Below are 7500 nucleotides of genomic sequence, written 5' to 3'. Positions count from 1 at the left end.
TTCATCGGGCTTACCCGCGGCTGAGAAGGTACGTGGTCGACCTGATAGCGGTGCTACCGCATGCGATGGGAATTTTTTTTTTTTTTTTTTTTTTTTTTTTTTCATCGGGCTTACCCGCGGCTGAGAAGGGACGTGGTCGACCTCGATAGCGGGGCTACCGCATGCGATGGGAAAAAAAAAAAAAAAAAAAAAAAAAAAAATTTTCATCGGGCTTACCCGCGGCTGAGAAGGGACGTGGTCGTCCTCGATAGCGGGGCTACCGCATGCGATGGGAAAATTTTTTTTTTTTTTTTTTTTTTCATCGGGCTTACCCGCGGCTGAGAAGGGACGTGGTCGACCTCGATAGCGGGGCTACCGCATGCGATGGGGAAAAAAAAAAAAAAAAAAAAAAAAAAATTTCATCGGGCTTACCCGCGGCTGAGAAGATACGTGGTCGTCCTCGATAGCGGGGCTACCGCATGCGATGGGAATTTTTTTTTTTTTTTTTTTTTTTTTCATCGGGCTTACCCGCGGCTGAGAAGGGACGTGGTCGACCTCGATAGCGGGGCTACCGCATGCGATGGGGAAAAAAAAAAAAAAAAAAAAAAAAAAAATTTTCATCGGGCTTACCCGCGGCTGTGAAGGGACGTGGTCGTCCTCGATAGCGGGGCTACCGCATGCGATGGGAAAATTTTTTTTTTTTTTTTTTTTTTTTCATCGGGCTTACCCGCGGCTGAGAAGGGACGTGGTCGACCTGATAGCGGTGCTACCGCATGCAATGGGGAAAAAAAAAAATCTTTTTTCAGCGGGCTTACCCGCGGCTGAGAAGGTACCGCGGGTATCAGTGTACGTGGTCGACCCGATAGCGGGCTACCGCGGGTAAAGGGACGTGGACGGCCGTGCTAGCGGGCTACCGCGGGTATCATCGTACGTGGTCGACCCGATAGCGAGCTACCGCGGGTAAAGGGACGTGGACGGCCGTGCTAGCGGGCTACCGCGGGTATCATCGTACGTGGTCGACCCGATAGCGGGCTACCGCGGGTAAAGGGACGTGGACGGCCGTGCTAGCGGGCTACCGCGGGTATCATCGTACGTGGTCGACCCGATAGCGAGCTACCGCGGGTAATGGGACGTGGACGGCCGTGCTAGCGGGCTACCGCGGGTATCATCGTACGTGGTCGACCCGATAGCGAGCTACCGCGGGTAAAGGGACGTGGACGGCCGTGCTAGCGGGCTACCGCGGGTATCATCGTACGTGGTCGACCCGATAGCGGGCTACCGCGGGTAAAGGGACGTGGACGGCCGTGCTAGCGGGCTACCGCGGGTATCATCGTACGTGGTCGACCCGATAGCGGGCTACCGCGGGTAAAGGGACGTGGACGGCGGTGCTAGCGGGCTACCGCGGGTATCATCGTACGTGGTCGACCCGATAGCGGGCTACCGCGGGTAAAGGGACGTGGACGGCCGTGCTAGCGGGCTACCGCGGGTATCATCGTACGTGGTCGACCCGATAGCGGGCTACCGCGGGTAAAGGGACGTGGACGGCCGTGCTAGCGGGCTACCGCGGGTATCATCGTACGTGGTCGACCCGATAGCGGGCTACCGCGGGTAAAGGGACGTGGACGGCCGTGCTAGCGGGCTACCGCGGGTATCATCGTACGTGGTCGACCCGATAGCGGGCTACCGCGGGTAAAGGGACGTGGACGGCCGTGCTAGCGGGCTACCGCGGGTATCATCGTACGTGGTCGACCCGATAGCGAGCTACCGCGGGTAAAGGGACGTGGACGGCCGTGCTAGCGGGCTACCGCGGGTATCATCGTACGTGGTCGACCCGATAGCGGGCTACCGCAGGTAAAGGGACGTCGACGGCCTCGGTAGCGAGCTACCGCGGGTAAGAAGGGACGTGGTCGACCCGATAGCGGGCTACCGCAGGTAAAGGTACGTCGACGGGCTCGGTAGCGAGCTACCGCGGATAAGAAGGGACGTGGTCGACCCGATAGCGGGCTACCGCAGGTAAAGGTACGTCGACGGCCTCGGTAGCCAGCTACCGCGGGTAAGAAGGGACGTGGTCGACCCGATAGCGGGCTATCGCAGGTAAAGGAACGTCGACGGCCTCGGTAGCCAGCTACCGCGGATAAGAAGGGACGTGGTCGACCCGATAGCGGGCTATCGCAGGTAAAGGAACGTCGACGGCCTCGGTAGCCAGCTACCGCGGGTAAGAAGGGACGTGGTCGACCCGATAGCGGGCTACCGCAGGCAAAGGGACGTCGACGGCCTCGGTAGCCAGCTACCGCGGGTAAGAAGGGACGTGGTCGACCCGATAGCGGGCTACCGCAGGTAAAGGTACGTCGACGGGCTCGGTAGCCAGCTACCGCGGGTAAGAAGGGACGTGGTCGACCCGATAGCGGGCCATCGCAGGCAAAGGAACGTCGACGGCCTCGGTAGCCAGCTACCGCGGGTAAGAAGGGACGTGGTCGACCCGATAGCGGGCTATCGCAGGTAAAGGAACGTCGACGGCCTCGGTAGCCAGCTACCGCGGGTAAGAAGGGACGTGGTCGACCCGATAGCGGGCCATCGCAGGCAAAGGAACGTCGACGGCCTCGGTAGCCAGCTACCGCGGGTAAGGAGGGGACGTGGTCGACCCGATAGCGGGCCATCGCAGGCAAAGGAACGTCGACGGCCTCGGTAGCCAGCTACCGCGGGTAAGGAGGGGACGTGGTCGACCTGATAGCGGGCTATCGCAGGTAAGGGAACGTCGACGGCCTCGGTAGCCAGCTACCGTGGGTAAGAAGGGACGTGGTCGACCTGACAGCGGGCTAGCGCGGGTATAAGTGTACGTGGACGGCCTGATAGCGGGCTACCACGGGCTTATGCGGGTCTTCACGTCCCTACGTAGACTTTAACCCGCGGTAGCCCGCAAAAGGCCGACCACGTACCTTTACCTGCGGTAGAGACCCGTGATCGCCCGCTACCAGACAGGCCGACCACGTACCTACACGTATCGAGGAATAATGCCAGCCTGGGTCCTGACACGGCCTAAGTAACAGGCTTTAGGGTTAGGGTTAGGGTTAGGGTTAGGGTTAGGGTTAGGGTTAGGGTTAGGGTTAGGGTTAGGGTTAGGGTTAGGGTTAGGGTTAGGGTTAGGGTTAGGGTTAGGGTTAGGGTTAATTTAGGGTTAGGGTTAGGGTTAGGGTTAGGGTTAATTTAGGGTTAGGGTTAATTTAGGGTTAGGGTTAGGGTTAGGGTTAGGGTTAGGGTTAGGGTTAGGGTTAGGGTTAGGGTTAATTTAGGGTTAGGGTTAGGGTTAGGGTTAGGGTTAATTTAGGGTTAGGGTTAATTTAGGGTTAGGGTTAGGGTTAGGGTTAGGGTTAGGGTTAGGGTTAGGGTTAGGGTTAGGGTTAGGGTTAGGGTTAGGGTTAGGGTTAGGGTTAGGGTTAGGGTTAGGGTTAATTTAGGGTTAGGGTTAGGGTTAGGGTTAGGGTTAGGGTTAATTTAGGGTTAGGGTTAATTTAGGGTTAGGGTTAGGGTTAGGGTTAGGGTTAGGGTTAGGGTTAGGGTTAGGGTTAGGGTTAGGGTTAGGGTTAGGGTTAGGGGTAGGGGTAGGGGTAGGGTTAGGGTTAGGGTTAGGGTTAGGGTTAGGGTTAGGGTTAGGGTTAGGGTTAGGGTTAGGGTTAGGGTTAGGGTTAGGGTGTTAATTTAGGGTTAGGGTTAGGGTTAGGGACGGGCATCGTCAAGAGGCGGCTTAGGGTTAGGGTGTACGATGCCTGCCTGCCTTCGTTCGTTACGTTACGTTACATGAAATGTGATCGTTTCATCGAGAGACCTGCTGTACTATTCTTACGTGCGGCTTCCCGATGAAAAATTGTCAACCTGTAACACTTTTTGACTAGGCTATGGCTTTGGCCGGCCGCCGATGGTCGAGAGACCCGCGGTAACCTGTCCGCGTCTCACGTGCGACATCCCGATGAAAATTTCACCCACGTAAAAAATATTTACCGAGGGTATTGTTTGCCGGCCTGGATGGTCGAGAGACCCGCGGTAGCTCGCCTGCGTCTAACGTGCGGCTTCCCGATGAAAATTTCACCCTTCTAAATTTTTTTTTACCGAGGGTATAGTTTGACGGCCTCGATGGTCGAGAGACCCACGGTAGCCTGCCTGCGTCTATCGTGCGGCTTCCCGATGAAAATTTCACCCTTGTAAATTTTTTTTTACCGAGGGTATAGTTTGAAGGCCTCGATGGTCGAGAGACCCGCGGTAGCCTGTCCGCATCTAACGTGCGGCTTACCGATGAAAATTTCACCCTCGTAAAAAAATTTTACCGAGGGTATAGTTTGACGGCCTCGATGGTCGAGAGACCCGCGGTAGCCTGCCTGCGTCTAACGTGCGGCTGCCCGATGAAAATTTCACCCTCGTAAAATTTTTTTACCGAGGGTATAGTTTGAAGGCCTCGATGGTCGAGAGACCCGCGGTAGCATGTCCGCATCTAACGTGCGGCTTACCGATGAAAATTTCACCCTCGTAAAATTTTTTTACCGAGGGTATAGTTTGACGGCCTCGATGGTCGAGAGACCCGCGGTAGCCTGCCTGCGTCTAACGTGCGGCTGCCCGATGAAAATTTCACCCTCGTAAAATTTTTTTACCGAGGGTATAGTTTGAAGGCCTCGATGGTCGAGAGACCCGCGGTAGCCTGTCCGCGTCTAACGTGCGGCTGACCGATGAAAATTTCACCCTCGTAAAATTTTTTTACCGAGGGTATAGTTTGACGGCCTCGATGGTCGAGAGACCCGCGGTAGCCTGCCTGCGTCTAACGTGCGGCTGCCCGATGAAAATTTCACCCTCGTAAAAATTTTTTACCGAGGGTATAGTTTGAAGGCCTCGATGGTCGAGAGACCCGCGGTAGCCTGTCCGCGTCTAACGTGCGACACCACGATGAAAATTTCACCCTCGTAAAATTTTTTTACCGAGGGTATAGTTTGAAGGCCTCGATGGTCGAGAGACCCGCGGTAGCCTGTCCGCGTCTAACGTGCGACACCACGATGAAAATTTCACCCTCGTAAAATTTTTTTACCGAGGGTATAGTTTGAAGGCCTCGATGGTCGAGAGACCCGCGGTAGCCTGTCCGCGTCTAACGTGCGACACCACGATGAAAATTTCACCCTCGTAAAATTTTTTTACCGAGGGTATAGTTTGCCGGCCTGGATGATCGAGAGACCCGCGGTAGCCTGTCCGCGTCTAACGTGCGACACCGCGATGAAAATTTCACCCTCGTAAAATTTTTTTACCGAGGGTATAGTTTGCCGGCCTGGATGATCGAGAGACCCGCGGTAGCCTGTCCGCGTCCAACGTGCGACACCACGATGAGAATTTCACCCTCGTAAATTTTTTTTACCGAGGGTATAGTTTGCCGGCCTGGATGATCGAGAGACCCGCGGTAGCCTGTCCGCGTCTAACGTGCGACACCACGATGAGAATTTCACCCTCGTAAAATTTTTTTACCGAGGGTATAGTTTGAAGGCCTCGATGGTCGAGAGACCCGCGGTAGCCTGTCCGCGTCTAACGTGCGGCTTCCCGATGAAAATTTCAGCCTTGTAAAATTTTTTTACCGAGGGTATAGTTAGACGGCCTCGATGGTCGAGAGACCCGCGGTAGCCTGCCTGCGTCTAACGTGCGGCTTCCCGATGAACATTTCAGCCTTGTAAATTTTTTTTACCGAGGGTATAGTTAGACGGCCTCGATGGTCGAGAGACCCGCGGTAGCCTGCCTGCGTCTAACGTGCGGCTTCCCGATGAAAATTTCAGCCTTGTGAAATTTTTTTTTACCGAGGGTACAGTTAGACGGCTTCGATGGTCGAGAGACCCGCGGTAGCCTGCCTCGTCTAACGTGCGGCTTCCCGATGAAAATTTCAGCCTCGTAAAATTTTTTTACCGAGGGTATAGTTAGACGGCCTCGATGGTCGAGAGACCCGCGGTAGCCTGTCCGCATCTAACGTGCGGCTTCCCGATGAAGATTTCAGCCTTGTAAATTTTTTTTACCGAGGGTATAGTTAGACGGCCTCGATGGTCGAGAGACCCGCGGTAGCCTGCCTGCGTCTAACGTGCGGCCTTCCCGATGAAAATTTCACCCTTGTAAAAATTTTTTTTTTACCGAGGGTATAGTTTGAAGGCCTCGATGGTCGAGAGACCCGCGGTAGTCTGCCTGCGTCTAACGTGCGCCTTCCCGATGAACATTTCACCCTTGTGAAATTTTTTTTTACCGAGGGTATAGTTTGAAGGCCTCGATGGTCGAGAGACCCGCGGTAGCCTGCCTCGTCTAACGTGCGGCTTCCCGATGAACATTTCAGCCTTGTGAATTTTTTTTACCGAGGGTATAGTTAGACGGCCTCGATGGTCGAGAGACCCGCGGTAGCCTGCCTGCGTCTATCGTGCGGCTTCCCGATGAAAATTTCAGCCTTGTAAATTTTTTTTACCGAGGGTGTAGTCAGACGGCCTTCGATGGTCGAGAGACCCGCAGTAGCTTGCCTGCGTCTACCGTACGGCTTCCCGATGAACATTTCAGCCTTGTAATTTTTTTTTACCGAGGGTATAGTCAGACGGCCTTCGATGGTCGAGAGACCCGCGGTAGCTTGCCTGCGTCTAACGTACGGCTTCCCGATGAACATTTCAGCCTTGTAAAATTTTTTTACCGAGGGTGTAGTCAGACGGCCTTCGATGGTCGAGAGACCCGCAGTAGCTTGCCTGCGTCTACCGTACGGCTTCCCGATGAACATTTCAGCCTTGTAATTTTTTTTTACCGAGGGTATAGTCAGACGGCCTCGATGGTCGAGAGACCCGCGGTAGCCTGTCCGCGTCTAACGTGCGGCTTCCCGATGAACATTTCACCCTCGTAAAATTTTTTTTACCGAGGGTATACTTTGCCGGCCTGGACGATCGAGAGACCCGCGGTAGCCTGTCCGCGTCTAACGTGCGACACCACGATGAAAATTTCACCCTCGTAAAAAATTTTTACCGAGGGTATAGTTTGCCGGCCTGGATGATCGAGAGACCCGCGGTAGCCTGTCCGCGTCTAACGTGCGACACCACGATGAAAATTTCACCCTCGTAAAAAATTTTTACCGAGGGTATAGTTTGCCGGCCTGGATGATCGAGAGACCCGCGGTAGCCTGTCCGCGTCTAACGTGCGACACCACGATGAAAATTTCACCCTCGTAAAAAATTTTTACCGAGGGTATAGTTTGCCGGCCTGGATGATCGAGAGACCCGCGGTAGCCTGTCCGCGTCTAACGTGCGACACCACGATGAAAATTTCACCCTCGTAAAATTTTTTTACCGAGGGTATAGTTTGCCGGCCTGGATGATCGAGAGACCCGCGGTAGCCTGTCCGCGTCTAACGTGCGACACCACGATGAAAATTTCACCCTCGTAAAATTTTTTTACCGAGGGTATAGTTTGCCGGCCTGGATGATCGAGAGACCCGCGGTAGCCTGTCCGCGTCTAACGTGCGACACCACGATGAAAATTTCAC

This window comes from Mytilus trossulus, unplaced genomic scaffold (genome assembly GCF_036588685.1).
Source record: "Mytilus trossulus isolate FHL-02 unplaced genomic scaffold, PNRI_Mtr1.1.1.hap1 h1tg000579l__unscaffolded, whole genome shotgun sequence".
In the NCBI taxonomy this organism is placed as follows: domain Eukaryota; kingdom Metazoa; phylum Mollusca; class Bivalvia; order Mytilida; family Mytilidae; genus Mytilus; species Mytilus trossulus.
This window is presented reverse-complemented; position numbering follows the sequence as displayed.